General features: G+C 40.8%; 1 long non-coding RNA gene across 2 annotated transcripts; it reads left to right on the forward strand.

Moving 5' to 3' along the window:
* The first annotated feature begins 9,213 nt into the window (after positions 1-9,213).
* LOC125514884 lies at positions 9,214-13,646 on the forward strand. Of its 2 annotated transcripts, none has more exons than XR_007286648.1 (2): positions 9,214-10,996; positions 11,688-13,646. It is a non-coding gene; the product is annotated as an uncharacterized LOC125514884 (long non-coding RNA). The 2 variants fall into 2 exon arrangements; XR_007286649.1 differs by having other exon boundaries at positions 11,691-13,646.
* The last annotated feature ends 2,608 nt before the right edge of the window (positions 13,647-16,254 follow it).

A 16,254-nucleotide genomic window follows, 5' to 3' on the forward strand; every position in this document is an offset into this window, starting at 1 on the left:
GACATCACTCACCGCCGTCGACGAGCCAAATCATGCGACGTTGCCGACTGCCGTAGCCGATGACAACCAGCCAAACCATGCAACGTTGTCGATCGCCGTCGACGATGACGACGTCCGCATACCTGACCCATGCTCAGGAACACGATACTCCAAGATCTAATAAAGGCAGTTGTAGCATGCGTGATATTCATTTGTACTTCACAGAAATATACGGTTAATTTCCTAGTAAAGAACAATGTATTTTTGGGTCTCTCATCCACATCCATCTAGGCAACATTTGAGCATCAATCACAGACTGGAGTTCATGAATTTATCAACGAACTACTTGTAACCATGACTGTGATACACACGATCCATGCTAATTCTTTTACATACTAATTGTGTGTGTATACTACATAAATTTTTAGGGACGTCTATACACTACATACTACTTTTGTGTATATACTAATTCATACCACTATCGTTTTTTATATACTAGTACATACTACTTCAAGTTGGCACGTAACGCATGCATTAAATTTATTTCGTCCTCGCCGGAGACCGCTCGGTGGCGTATATACGGTATTTATGATGTAATCAAAATAATTGCCGTGATTTTTGTACAAATTTGAACTGAAACCACGACACTTATTTTGGATCAGAGGGAGTACATCATTATTTATATTATACAATAGTTTTTCATGCTATATACTCTGTACTTCATCTAAAGGGAAATACTCCATAGTTTTTTGAAAATATATAACACACTATATACTCCATATGTTCTAAAAAAATTACTCCATTCTATATACTCCTCCTTTCAGCATGTACTATATGCTCCATACTTCCCAAAAATGGCACCATATTCGTTTTATAGCAATGCTACATTTTTTTCTTGATATATTGCGTGTCACTTTCTGGATATAGTATTTTTTGGAATGAATATACTAATCAATATTTTGGTTCAAAGAAAAGTTATATGATTTTTTCATAAGTGAAAAAATTATGTACTACCATTTCAAAAGAAAATACACACATACTCCATTCTAAGTTTTGTAATATACTCCATACTACAACTAAGAGTAGCATGGACACTTGCCTACTCCCTCCGTTCGAAAAAACTTGTCATCAAAATGGACAAAAAGGAGTGTATCTAAAACTAAAATACATCTAGATACATCCCATTTTATTCATTTTAATGACAAGTATTTCCGGACGGAGGGAGTACTAACGAGACTAGTATGTACACCCCCCCCCCTCCCAAAAAAAAGTAGCATGTAGACCCGTATACTTCTTAAAAAGAGGTATACTACATACACAATACTACGTTTTTGTGGTACTATTTTATACGCTAAGGTATTTCACGTAAAGGCCATACCATTACTCCAATAGTTATATGTTAATACTCCATACTACAAGTATACAGACTCCAAATGGTTTTAAAAGTATTATATACTGTTTACTATATTGTGTAGAAAATCCAAGAGATATAACGTTTGCACGCTACCTTTTTTTAACCAAAACTAATCTGACTAAAAAATTGCCCTCCACCTAACAAGAATAATCGGATCTCGTTTGCATCCTTATCTCATAGATAGACAAGTTGTTGCACACAAAATTGAGGAGGTTGTTGGACCAGCGCGTCATTAGCTTGCCGGATTATTTTAATCACAAAAACGAAGTCGCTGCCTATTGGATTACAACACCCGTTAACCATATCTCTCAACCCGGTAGACTTGATGCTACGTTTAAGGGAGAGGAAAGGGGACACGTGGAGGGCACCTAGATAGGTGGTTACTACCATTGGTGGTAGATAAAATTTGTCCTATATATATAGGGTGGGTCTATTATGATAACACCTTTTAAAAGTCTTATTCTAATAACAATCTGCTTATTCTGGTAACACTTCAGCATCGAAAAAGATCCAAAAACAAACTGCAGCGAAAACTTGCCCCATCCAACCCGCCTCCTTCTACCCGCAACCGCCCCCACAACCATTCCTTCCACCTTCTCCTCTACGCCAGCCCACCACAACACCACCATCCGCCGTCGCTCCCACCCCACAACCTTCATCCTTCTCTGATGTGCCACCCCTCCCACCCACCTTCTCCCCGTGCCCTACCCGCTCCGACGCACCGCCCAGCCACCCCAACCAACGCGCCATCCCGCCCCTGCATCCAGCTGGCGCCAGATCCGGCGAGAAGCGCTCCTCCTCCCCTCCCACACGAGCGGCCACGGCGAGCCACACTACTACCAAGCTCCTCGTCCGATACCTACTCCCTCTGTCCCCCACCTTCCCTCCTCAGACCACCTGCAACCCGCGTTGTTGGCCCCCAGATCCCGGCCGCAGCGCAATCCCGCACCCTCCCGGTGACGCCCTGCGCCGGATCCAGGTCGCGGCGCACCCCCGGCAATGCCCTGCGCCGGATCCAGGCCGTGGCGCACCCCTCCCCCCGCCTGGCTCAGCAAGAGCGGCCGCTGCCTACCGTCAGATCCGAGATGCCTTGACCTTCTCTCCACCGTACCCGCCACCCCTTGTCCCTCCTCTGTGACATCAACACCGGGACGTCCAACAAGGCGACAAAGGTGCCCGGGTAACGCCCTCCTGCCCTCCTCTGACGTGTGCAGTGCACACCTCGCCGCGCTGCAAAGTCATCCACCTGTTGCACCCATCATCCATTGTGTAGCCGGAGTTTGCCGCAGCCCACATCTCCAGCAGGGGTAGCTTGCAGCCCGCCGGCGTGCAGTTTCGGCAGCTGTTATTTGCGAGAATATTTCCCCGAGCTCGCATTTTTTTGGACCCATTTTCATCTACGTGCAGTTTGCATTGTCGACGTGCAGGTGAAGTTCTACCAGTCCAGCCTTGCAGTTTGCGGGCACGGCCACGGCACGAAGTTTGGTTAGATTGGGCAGGAGGTTTGGCCTGATCATGGGTGCAGTTCTCTTGTGATTTGCGAATGCATTTTTCAATGTATCCCCATGACGCGAATTATGTGTTTGCAATGCAAAAAGAAAAAATGAACTACGCTTGCCTTGCCTCGATGTCACAGAGGCACATTTATTTTGCATATGAGAGAGTGCACTCTGTTTTGTTCATGTGTTTCAAAACTTGGTCATGCAGTGCGTTTGGTCCTCGGATGTGGGTTACTTTTTAGAGTGTTGCTGTTCACTTGCACCTAACATGAAAAGTGTGAAAATTTAGCGAAACAACAAAGATGGTAATGCGGTTTACTTCGATATATGATGTGGTTCACTTGCCCTAGTCTCTGCGGTCTACTCTCGCTCATAAAAAAGTAAAAAGAAGACAACAAAAACTTGTATGAGAAAAATTGTGTCCGACAAAAGAAATTATGCAGCTCGCTTGCCCGTCTGATGCAGTGCAGTTTTCATTCTGAAGCAGTGCAGTCGGCCGTATGATGTTGTTCATCCCGTAAGTGCAAAAAAATTTGTTACGGAAGCGAAAAAAAGTAATGCGGTTCACTTCTTGATAGTGTTGTGGTTCATTTACAGCCGATGTGAAGTGCACTCAACTTTCTCATCCTTGAAAAAATTATGTTTGAATAAAATAAACCATGCCGTTCTCTAACATGTCTGATGCAGTGTGGTTTTTCATCCGATGCAGTGCGGTTTTCAGTTGGATGAAGTACCCACGTCGATTTGGGTGTCGCGAAAACAGAGTGTCCGCATTTCGGTAAATTTAAAACTGCTCTTAAACCGTAAGGAATTAGAGAGTGTTCTACATGAAAAAGTTGCGTCTCGTCGATATCTTTCCAACGGCATATCATTTGAATCATTTCGACAACCGGTTTGTAATTTTTTTGCAAAAAATGATCGCTGCCACTCTTTGTCCGCCGCACGATTTTCAAAATTAACTTAAAACTGTAAGGAACCTCAAAACCATTTCTACATATGAAAGTCACGCCTTGTCCATAGCTTTCCAACGACGTATTACACGCCTCGTTTCAACAAACGGTTCAAAAACTAGAGCAAAAACAGTACCGAAAATTGCAAAAATTTCAAAAAAACAGAATTCTGCGATTTAGTAAATTCGAAACTGCTCTTAAATCGTAACGAATTAGAGAAAATAATAGATATGAAAAAGATGCGCCTCGACGATATCCAATGGCGTATCATTTGCCTTATTCCAATGAGCGGTTTAGAAAAAATCATGAAAATACGCTCGCTGCCACTCGTCATCCGTCGCACCATTTTTGAAATTGCTCTTAAACCGAGAGGAATCTTGAAAAATGTTCAACATGGCGAAGTTGCGCCTAATCAATAGCTTTTCAATGATATGTTATACGCCTTGTTTCGATAATGATTAAAAAATTAGAGCGAAAACAGTACCGGAACAACACTGCGTGCAGTTTTTCCCGACGGGAAGTTCACTCGTGTGAGTACTGCAGCACACTTGGTTCAAACAATGACGTGCACTTGCATTGAGCGTGCAGTGCGGAAGTGTTATCAGAATAACTATTCTGATATAATATTATCAGAATAGAACACTATTCTGATCACGGGATCAGAATAATATTCTGATCACAACCTGACCTGCCTCGCTAGTAGTACGTTGAACTTCCGTGTGAACTAGGTTGAACTTCCGCCAACATTGCCCAAACGGGGCTTGCGATATACCGTTGGAAAGCTATGAACATCAGTATCATGACCCAAGTTAAATTTTTGGCAAAATATAAGCGGTTTAAGAGCAGTTTTGAAAACTGTTTTTTCTTCACAAAAAAATGTGAATCGTATTTTCGATCGCATTTCTAAACCGTTTATCGGAATGAGGCATATAATATGGCGTTGGAAAGCTACTGCAAAACCGCTCCTTCCACATGTTGAAAGTTTTCTCTAATTCCAAATGGTTAAAGAGTAATTTGAAAAAACGTATAATTTCGTAAACCGAACAGCTGAGTTAGTTTTTCCGATGTCATTTCTAAACGGCTAATCCAATGGAGGCATATGATATGGCGTTGGAAAGCTTCTGAAAATGCGCTACTTTTTCATCTTGGACGTTTTTTTCTAATTTTGAATGATTTAAGAGTAATTTAGAAAATGGTCCAAGTTCTACCGAGTTCGTATTTTCGAGCTAATTTTTTAATCGTGCATCCGAATGCAGCAAATGATATGGCGTTGGAATGCTTGAACAAATACGAAACTTTTTGGTATGTATTGCTTCTCCCAATTCTTTACGGTTTTAAGTCAGTTTCGAAAATGGTGAAAAATGTATTTTCACCGTAATTTCTACAAACTTTATCGAAATTGGGCAAATAATATACCATTGAAAAGCTACGGAAAATGCGAAACTTCTTCATGTTGATGGTTTTCTTTGATTCCTTTCCGTTTTCATGTAATTTCGAAAACGGCGGGATCGTTCGTTCTGCCTCTATCACGAAACAGATTCTTCGAAAATGCACCGCGTGAAGAACCTGAACTTCTCGGTGCGTGTTCCTGAACTTCACTCTGTTTTTCATGTGATTTTTTGCTAGTAGATCTTCATCCACTGCTCGTAGCTCTCCATCCACTCACGGGAATTGAGCGGGTGATATACCGATGGAAAGCTGTTGTAAACACGCAACTTTCCCGTATTAATCATTTTTTCATACTCGCGACGATTTTAAAAGTTTTTCATTTGAAATTCATTTTATGTAGTAGTTGAACTTCCTACTGTTTTCACGTTGAACTTCTATGACGTATTTTCGTTTGTAATTTTCTCATCCATTCGTCAATGTTACACAAATGATATTTCTTTTGTACAAACTCTCTCACAATATTTTTTTAACTTTCTCCGACCGAGGACTTGAATTTACACAAATAATATTCCTGCCGTTTAGTAAATTAGAAAATGGCGAGATCATGATTTTTGCGTTCATCGCGAACGGAAATGCGCTGCATGAAGTAGTTGAACTTCTGGGGCATGTCTGTTTGAACTTCACTTTGTTTCACTTTATTTGTATTTTTTCTTATATGAAACACACACCATGTAGTACGTGAACTTCCGGTTGTTATCACGTTGAACTTCTCTCTGCTTTGAGAGAGTTATTTTAAAACACAAAAAAACAACATATATTTTTTATATATTTTGGACATCTAAATACACGGTGAACCTCTCTCACAAGAATTTTTCGAACTTTTCCTCGTCGAGCACTTGAACTTCTAGCAACCATTTTTTCGTTTATGAGGTTGTTTTTAAAAGTGCAAAAAATGTCGTTGTGTTTTTTATTTTTTGAACGGGTAAATCCTAGGTTTTAATAAACTATGAACTTCTCTGTTGTTTCAATTTGAACTTCAACTTTATATATTTTTGAGTAAAGAATTGTATTTGATTTTTATGCGGAAAAAATCGAACATGGAAATACAAGATGAACTTCTCTCGTAAGAATTTTTGAACTTCCCCGGACAGAGCACTTGAACTTCTTTCAACAAACCTTTTAAGCTTTTAATTTTCTATACTTTTATTCTCATTTGAAATGCATTCTTTGCAGTAGTTGAACTTCCCGCTGTTTTCACCTTGAACTTCTATCACGTATTTTTGTTCAACCTCTCTCACAAGAAATTTTGAACTTTTTCGGGCCGAGCACTTGAGTTTCTAGCAGCAAAACTTTTAGCCTTTGTTTTTTATTCTTTTTAATACAAAAATGCACACCGTGTACTACGCGAACTTCTGGTGGTTATCAATCTAAACTTCTCTCGGTTACGTGAAAATATTTGAGCTTTTTATAGACATTGAACCGCTCTACCTTTCTTATTTGAACTTCATTCTCTCTTTTTAGAAATGTGAAAATTGGAGGGTGTTTTAGAAAATTCGAACTTCTTTGTTGTTTCAAATTGAACTTATTGGTTTATTCTTCAGTAACTAGAAAAATCCGATTTTTTCAAATAGATATCAAACTGCTCCGCTTTTTCCAATTGAAATTTTTAGTTTTTATTCTCTAGTAACGAGAAAACCTGAGTTTTTTTAAATACATTGAACTACTCCATTTCTTAAAATTGACCTTCTTGGTTTTAATCTTTAGTATTGGGGAAAAATGCCCAAAACAACATTATTTTTTGTTTTTGTTTTTTGACCTTCTAAATCCCATGTTTTGATATACTTTGAACTTCTATGTTATTTTTATTTGAACTTCACATTTTTTTGAGTAAATTTTTTGTTTTTGTTTTTTAACTAAACATAAATTTGACGACTTTTTTTATCTTCATGGTTGATTCTTTAATAATAGTTGATACCTGAGTTTTTTTAAAGAAGGTAAAATCCTAGTTTTTTTTAATAAATATTGAACCACTTCGTTATTTTATTTTTATACTCCTAGTTTTTTTTGAACATGAATTTGTTTTTGAAATTATAGTTTTTCCTTTTTTTTAATTTGTTCATTTTATTATTTAGTGACGAGAAAACATCTAAGTTTTTTTAACCTTCGTACTTCTCTCTTTTTATATTGAACTTCTTAGAAAAATATGGTTTTAAATAAGCCAACAATTTTCTAGGTTTTTAAATTTTAAATTCTTTGTTTTTTGGCCTTCTCGGTTATTTCAAATTGAACTTCTATGTTTTTTTTATCTTCTTGGTTATGTCAAATTTTCTAGATTTTTTTAAATCCATCTTTTTATAAACATTTTTTGAACTGCTCTGTATTTTGATCTGACCTTCTCTCTTGTTTTTTAGAAACGAGGAAAATCTAACTTTTAAAAAATTGGTTATTTTTTAGAAATAAGAAAAATCCAAAATTTTAATGAGCATTGGACTACTTTATTAGTTTAATTTGACCTTCATGGCTTTATTTTTTAGAAATAGGGAAAATCTATTTCTTTATTTTTACATCAAACTAATGTGTTATTTATAATTTTAACTTCTTAGTTTTGTATTTTATAAACAGAAAATTGAATTACTATTGAATTTACTTTTTCATGTTGTAAATATTGTTTCGTATGTTTCAACTAAAAATATCTAAGATTCTGCATTTAAATTAGTTATATGAGCAAACACCGAAAATAACACGATCATATTTTTTCCATGATGTGTGAACTTTACTGTTGTTTTATTTTCTATCTTTTTAGTACAAATTGAACTGCGCAAGTTTTAAATGGCAAACTTCTGTATTTTTAATAAACACGACAAATTGTTACAAATAACGTTTGTATACAAATACCCAACAGTTGAAGTAATTTTTCTCACAATACAAAATTCTCCTGTAACCAAAGATAGAGCATGCACCCAGCCAAGGTAAAATCTAAAAAAACACGTTTTTTTTTTAGCCATATACACAAACAACAGCATGGAGGAAGAGGGCAGCAATATCATGGAGGAAGATGCAATGAGTAGGCACCAGGAAGTTGTTCGGGGGAGGGAGGGTGGGGACGGGGCCGCGGAGGAGTAGGAGGGCATGCCGGAGGGAAGGGAAGGTCGCGGCAGCGTAGAAGGAAGGTCATGGCGGACGGGAGGGAAGTTCGCGCCGGAGAAGAGGAAAGTTCGCGCCGTAGGGGAAATTGGGGCGGGGCGGAGGGCGTGTGGCCGGTGAGTGGTGGCGACGGATCCGGGCAGGCGCTTGTGGTTGGCAGGGAGTTTGCCGACGCATGGTGGTAACGGATCCGGGCAGGCACCAGTGGTTGGGGCGGAGGGGTTGCCTGTTGTGGCGGGGCGGGGGCGGCGACGCCGATTGTGGGCAGTGTCGGGGCGGCGGCACGATTGGAGGTCGGGCCTCAGCGGCGGCGCGGTTGGAGGTCGGGCCTCGACGACGGCGCAGTTGGTTGCAGGGGCCGGCAGAGGCGCGGTTGGAGGCGGGATCCGGGGAGGGAAGGTGGCGGCGGCATGATCCATGGAGGGTGACGGGGCAGCGGCGCGATCCGGGGAGGGAAGCGGTGGCCGAATCTCAGGGAGGGGGCGGCGCGGCTGCTGTGCGGTGGCCGTATCCCGCGGCGGGCCGGCGCCGGCGATGGTGGGTAGCTGGATCGGGGAGGGACTGGGGGCGTGGGGATGGTTGCTGGATCGGGGAGGGAGTGGGGGCGTGGGGAGGTACAGGGGGATTTTTTCCTTTTTGTGTTCGGTGGCATTTTCAGATCTCAGGAACCTCCAGCGGGTCCTATATAGGGCTGGCTGTGATCCAAATAATTATTCTAATTCCGGGGTTAGAATAGTGTTGTCCTATATATATATATATATAGACGCGCATCCGTTTTTCCAGATCAGCTACTTAACCCGCCGGGTACTAGACAAAAAAACCCACCCCACCCATACGACTCACCCCTGGTCTCACCTTCTCCAGGCTCCTGGCGTGGCTCGCCCCCACCTTCTCCCCGCTCCCCACCTTCTCCATGCTCCCGGCGCCGCCCCCCCACCCCACCTCCTCCCGGATCCCGCCGTCGCCCCGCCCCCACCTCCTCCCGGATCCCGCCGCCGCCCCACCCCCACCTTCTCCCTGTCTCCAGCGCCGCCCCTCCCCCACCTCCTCCTGGATCCCAGCGCTGCCCCCGCCCCCACCTCCTCCCTCGCTCCCGGCGCCCCCCTGCTTCCACGCGCCACCGCCGCCCCCCTGCTTCCACGCGCCGCCGGCGGCCCCGCTGCTTCTAGCCGCCACTGTCGGGAGCCACCATAGTGCCACCAATCGCCATGACCAGTCGTCCCTGCCGCCGCCTTGGCGACCTACCCCCACTCCCTGCAGGGGGCCGTCGCTTCGTGTCACCGCATCCGGTGGCCACAGCATGCCGTCCAACTCGGCAGTCCAACTGCTTGCTCCACGGTCGGTCGCTCAAGTAGATGCGTGCAAGCAAACATCTCCACGGGCGACAAGTTCTTCTTTCACATCCTGTTGCTGCTGCTGCACCTTCTCCTTCGACCAGGCTAAGTAAATTGTTCAGGTACCTTGTGTGTATATTATGCACCTTAGTGTTCAGTAGAAATTTCATCGTGTTGGTGAGCTCACATACTACTATTCAATCAGTTAGAAAACGTAAACTTGGGAAGTTTGAAAAAAGAAAACATTCAAGGGGAGTTTGTTGGAGATAACAAGTCGAAGTTCAGGTGTCAAATGTGAAAAAAGAATTTCTTCTAATCTAGCATGCTCCCTCCAACATATTTTCATTTCTACTGTAGCTTACTATAAAGATGAAACTATATAAGTACACCGTGCAAAAATTCAGTGGTTCAAATGTGAAAAAAGAATTCTTCTAATCTAGTTCCCACCGTGCATTTTGTGTGTGTAGAATTTCATCTAATCTAGTTCGAATTTCATCTAACATCCGGCGACGCACCGCGCCCTCGCCTCCCACCTCCGCGACGGACCATGGATCTGCCTCCACAGGGGCGGCCGCCGGTGGGAAGGCGTAGCATCAGCAACAACCACCTCCGCCCCTTCCTGCTCCTCCCCCCGCGCGACGACCACCTCTGTCGCCTCGGGATCCCAGCTGCATGCATTTAGGAGCAAGAGAAAAGAGAGGTTAATTGTCCGTCCACACTACCGCTCCTCCCAAGTCCACACTAGTTTTATCACAAAAAGGAGAGGATGTCTATTTTATTTCCTGAAACACAAACTAGGTGTTCTTAGTTCAGTACGTGAGCTATCTCAAGTTCTTGGAAAACATATAAAACAGTACGGTGTTTGTGCAAAAAATCCAGACTGTTTTCTAATTATACAACAGTTTACTATATGGTAGAATTGTAGTTGTTCAGTAAAAAGGTTCACTACCCCAACTGGGGGATCTTCTATCCGTTTTGTCTTTCTTTTCCAACTGAAAGTAGTAGCAAAATGTGAATTGAAGCTGTTGTGGAGCAAATTAAGAATAGTTGCCTACTTTTTTGCCACTGCTACCTTGCCACCTACATTAATGCTACTACTATTACTACTTATCATGTTGCTAAACCTTGTGTTTTGGACAATTTGTGGGAAAGTGTGGAGGCGCAAGTTGCTCCGCAACTGAGGAAGGCGCACCCCGGTGCTTGTCATGGCTAAAGACGGCCTCCAACCATGGGGCCCAAAGCAGCCAGCCTTTGTTCACATGCGCGTCTCCTTCCTGCTTCACCTAGGTATGCGCCACCACCCGCCGCGCTCGATGCTCCGTACTCCCATAGCCGTCCTTAGTTCAACCCCATGCCATCGAGATGGTCGAGTTAGTCGCGAGCAGTAGTCCGCCGTACCTAGAAACTTGATTTTTATCTGCAAAAATCAGTTCACCGTACCTAGAACAATCAGTTCGATCCATCTCCTGATTCTGAAAATATGAGTTGTGTTTACTGCAAAAACTGATGCTCTATAGTTCACCATGTATATATATCATCAGTTCAAAAAAGACATACAGAAAAAGTTAAATTGTATGTGTTAAAACCTAGTTTGGTTTTATACTATATGTCATATTATTACAAAATACAATAAACGATTTTGCTCATGTGGCTGTAAGCTCTAACCATATGGCAACAAAGCGAGAATGAGTATGAAGTATTGTTGTTTCCGTATTGTCAAGTTCAGTATTCCGTTTTCAGTACATAAACAAGCACACATGATCTTTATAAAAGCAAAATTACAAAATGGAAATCTATAAGTTCAACTACATATTTTACAACAATTGAAAATACAAAAAATTACATCAGTTCGAAAAGTTTTCGACTCTTGAACTGATAGGTGAGAGATATGATATGTGTACTGTTGATAATCTCAAACATGTTTTACTCAACTTTAGAAAACATGTAATATTGTTGTGCTGCTTTGCAATGTCTCCAGCAGCCCTACTTCTCCATGACGTCACCATGTGTGCACGCTCCAACCTGTCCCCTATCGCAGCCCCACCACTTGTTGCTGATGCACTCCAACCCGAGGACCTCCATGATGGAGGTCGCCTCGTAGCCTAGTGACAAGGTAACTCATCTTCCTTGTGCGTCCTTCACCCACTGTGCGCCCTACTGCCCTCGACCTCCTTCCTCACATGCATGCTACCCCAACTTTTGTTTTGATTTTCAGTTCAACTTGTGTGTTCTTTTCAGTGCATTATGCTTTAAATGTGCAGAGTCCTGAGGCAAAATGATACATTTTAGTTTGCTTTGTCGCAAGGGCATTGCTGAAACTTAACTTCTGTCTAAACCTATAACCATCCATTTCGAAAATAGATGCTTTCGAAAATGGATGCTAGTTTACTTTGCATAGAGCTTGCAGCTTATGTTTGTCTAGTTTGAACTTAAGCTGGTCTCCCTTTCGTACTTCAATTTTTCAGTATTGGTCTAGTCAGTATGGTGAAGATGAAGCTCCTTTTTGAACTTCTCCGGTTAATATACATGCACTTGGTTATCTTTTTTACATGTACTAACATCATCTCATTCGGAGTTGTTCGTGTGCTTGTAACACAAATCAGTTCAAATCTCAAGAGAAGTAAGCTCAAAAAAATACAGAAGTTCGAAGCCGAGATGTTTGCATATGTTTTGTTGAATTGAGTTCCTTCCTAAAAAAAAGCACTAAATATGTTTGCACATCTTTTCATTACAAACTTTTAAAAAAGTTTCTTTCTGAACTTCTCAAAATTAATATACATGAACTTGATTATCTTTTTAACATGTATTGATATCAGCTTCGTTGGATTTTTGTGCGTGTGCTTGTAACACAATCAGTTCAAATCTCGAGAGACCATAAGTTCAAGTTCACTAGTATTTATAAATGTTGGTTGCAGCACTAGTATTTACAAATTTCTTATAATCTCCACAGGTCGGAGGCCGTACATATTTCTTATTCCTATTGCTATAAGATCAAGTGATCAAATGCTATAAGCTCGCATGTTATTGTCCAATTAGTTCAACTGATAATTGTTTTATTTTATTGTGTATATGTCTAAGAGTAGACTTTGTGACCTAAACTTTCTACTTACTGCTTAGAGAAGGTCCCTTTTGTGGCATGAACTCTCTTCTTATTGCTTAGAGAAGGTCCCTTGGAAAAGATGACTACCTTTCCAAGTTGGATTATCCTCAAACAATTTATATTTTGATGTGGAATAGGAAAATAGGTTTGCTTTGGAGTGTGTTTTACAATTATAACCTTTCAGACTTCATATTCTTTGAGTATGCAAAAAAAACAGAGGAGAAAAGCTGGCTACATGCGTATAGTTTTTATAATTTCCATGGGAAACTAATATTCATGCACCTCTTTGGTGGATGTTTTGATATATTTCCTTCACGAATTGTAGTTGTCGAATGGTGTTACACAATTACTATTCTAGCATCATTGTTTATATTGTATTCTTTTAGCATTCTTGCAACCCTATTAACAACATCTTTTTGTGTACTGTTTGTCGGGTTTTTTATTTATGGACATCTTGGGCTTGCTGGGTGCAGAATCAAAGAAGGCCAGTGAGAGGTACTAGTAGAAGAGGAAGAAGTAATGTGAAAAATGAGATAAATGTGAGAAGACCAAGTACAAAAGCGTGAGAGGGATTCAGATTTTTTTTCAGATTCTTGCTGTACACATACCTTTGGTATGTAGATGCACTGTAATGTATCTAGAAAGTATGAATGGTTAATACCTCAATGGTGCACTATGCATCTTTGGCAGTTTTTATGCATTTTAGTCGTTGTGCAGCAATTTAATGGTGCGCTATGTACTGAAGTATGTGTTCTCAAATCCGGGAAGTTCATATGTACTTTTACATTGGCTCATCAAGGTTGTGTGCGTACCATATAGAAATCTGGAGCAATTTGGCAAAAAGTATTTACATCCATTCAAACTCGAGGATACGACAAGTTCAGAGATTTTTTTTCACAAAAGTTTGGGGTTGACAATTATTTCAAATGATCATTGTTTTCTTCATTGAAGAAAATAAAAAGAAGTACAAAATATTTATTACAAAAATCATGAAAATTGTTCAAGTCATATACAAAAGGAAGTACATACCTTCGTTGCAAAAAATGTTCGAGTTTGAACAAAAGAGAAAGAAAACATCCATCAGTTCAACTAGTGAAACCATGCAAACTCAGAGTTGATGGTGTCGTCAGTTTGGACGAGAAAAAAAATCTAAAATTGTAATCCCAAAAAGGTTCAGTTATATAAGTCCATGTCTCCACGGGAGGCCGTTCAAAACATCCGGAGATATAAGTCCACTGTTTTATTATGCAAGTTAAAAAAAGACGTCCCATCTGTGAACATGCTCAGTACAAACACATACATAGATCACTTCAACTACTCTGTTTTCGAACAAAAAAACAGAATGCACGGTACAAACACAAAACTGCGCTCACTACTAGTACTCTGTTTAAAAAAAAACCATTTTGAAAAAATATCATTCAGTACAATAATATAAACCATGCAAGTTCGACGACTATGATACCATAAACCATTGGAAAATTACGAGGAAAAGCCATACCAAAAAATGAGAGTAAAGTCTAGTCGAAAGCACGCTCAGTACTTCCTTTCCATCAGTGACAATGCCCCTAAACTTGGCGTAGACTGGTAGAACTTACCGGCCCTCCACACTTGCACTGAAGACATTTAAACGAACATGAAATGAACCTCCTAGCATTTATTTTGTAAACTTTTCTCAAGGTACACATGTTTCCCTAAATTTGCAAGTGGATTTTCTTCTTTCTTTTATCAGATAACTTGCACATATAGATCTTCTTTACAAAATTATACAAATCATGGCAGCATTATCATGCTGAGATGAGTTATAATAGATCATGACAACATTATCATGTATTTATGAGACTACAATATCTAACCATCAAGCCTGAGCATTATCATGCTACTGCCCTGCACAGCTACTCAACTGCTTCATGCTACTGTCCCGCTGCTCACCAATACACTTGTCGCCTACTCGTTGTCGTTGGATGTACCCTGCACACACACAACAACCATCAATTAGCACACACAAGTTCATGTAAAAAGAACAACAAGTTCATGTGTATTAACATCACAAGTTCACAACGAAACCTAAAAAGTTATGTACTTTAAAATACTTCATTTATACAAAATGAACTGCTAAAAATTTGTATATTGAACTTATTATAGAAATTCATCACATACACAAAAGATTATGTATTAGTACCATCGCTGATTTGTTGACAAAGGAAAAAAAATCTGTACTTACCCCAAGCGTCTGCCATGTGAATTTGCCAAGGTATTTTTTGGGTAAACCTTTTTACCTAGTTGTTCCTACTTCATATGAACTTCCCAGCATTTTTTGTGCAATGAACTTGCTATCCCGGACTACTCTCTTCCCCTACCAACCTAATAAAACATTGATATTTTGGTCGAGTGCTCTAGTACTGAACGAGTCTCTTCCCACTTTGTCAAAACTCTCTTCCAGCTCTGTCAAAACTCGGTACTTTTCTCGACTCTTGTATTTGAACTACTCAGAATATATTAATTGAACTCTTTTAAAACCATTAAAACCAAACGATTATGTGGCAGCTAGGAACGGAAACAAAAACAAAGAGAGCTAGTGAAAACGCCCTTCACCGTTTGCTTTGGCGATGGAGCTAGGCAAACATGGCAGAGGCTGGTGGTAGTTTAGAATAGAGCGGATGGCTGCTTTGGCGAAGATTGTAGAAGGGACTCAACTTGGATGGCAGCCATCACTCTATTTGGACTGAAAAGGATGTCGCGGCTGTGCCTGGGAGGAAGAAAAGGGGTTTGCCTGGGCAGAAGGTCGACCGCGGTCCCATTTACTAGAAACATAATCTGCTACTTCCCACCATTTCCATTTTTGATCATATCATGGTCAAAATGGGTTTGATCCCATTGTTCACCGAAATACTACAGTGGTTCGTCATCTAAAAGTTGGCAACTATGCATCAGACGTTATAATAGAGGTCTTTAACATTTTCCAGTGCTTGAATTGTTCGAGAACCTTCTGAGCGACCTACAATGAGAGAAGTTGTGAAAATGCTTATTAACATTGATTCTACTTCCGTATTTGAGGGGCAAAAAACAAGAATAATAAGTAAAAGCAGGTTACCTTTCCTTTGTAAGATGCCACCATCAACAAAATGAGGACCTTTACACACAGAGTAGCAACAACACTCTGAAGTAGCCGATTAGGAACCTTAGAATGTGTTACTAGTGAGTTGGAAGCAATTAAGTAGCAGGCTGTTTATAATCTGGAGGTGTAGTAGCCTCTGGAATCCTCATAGGTCATGTATCTGCAGCACTTTCTGTATAAATTCTGTATATAGCTTGTAGTTCCTGTAAAAATGTTAGATCATGATTTACTGTACTGCACTGTAAGATAACGATGCACTGCACTTGATAACAATGTATGCACTGTTAGATAACGATGAAACATAGCATACTAGTCCAATTTTGACTACTT

The sequence above is a fragment of the Triticum urartu genome, chromosome 6 (assembly GCF_003073215.2).
Source record: "Triticum urartu cultivar G1812 chromosome 6, Tu2.1, whole genome shotgun sequence".
Lineage (NCBI taxonomy): Eukaryota > Viridiplantae > Streptophyta > Magnoliopsida > Poales > Poaceae > Triticum > Triticum urartu.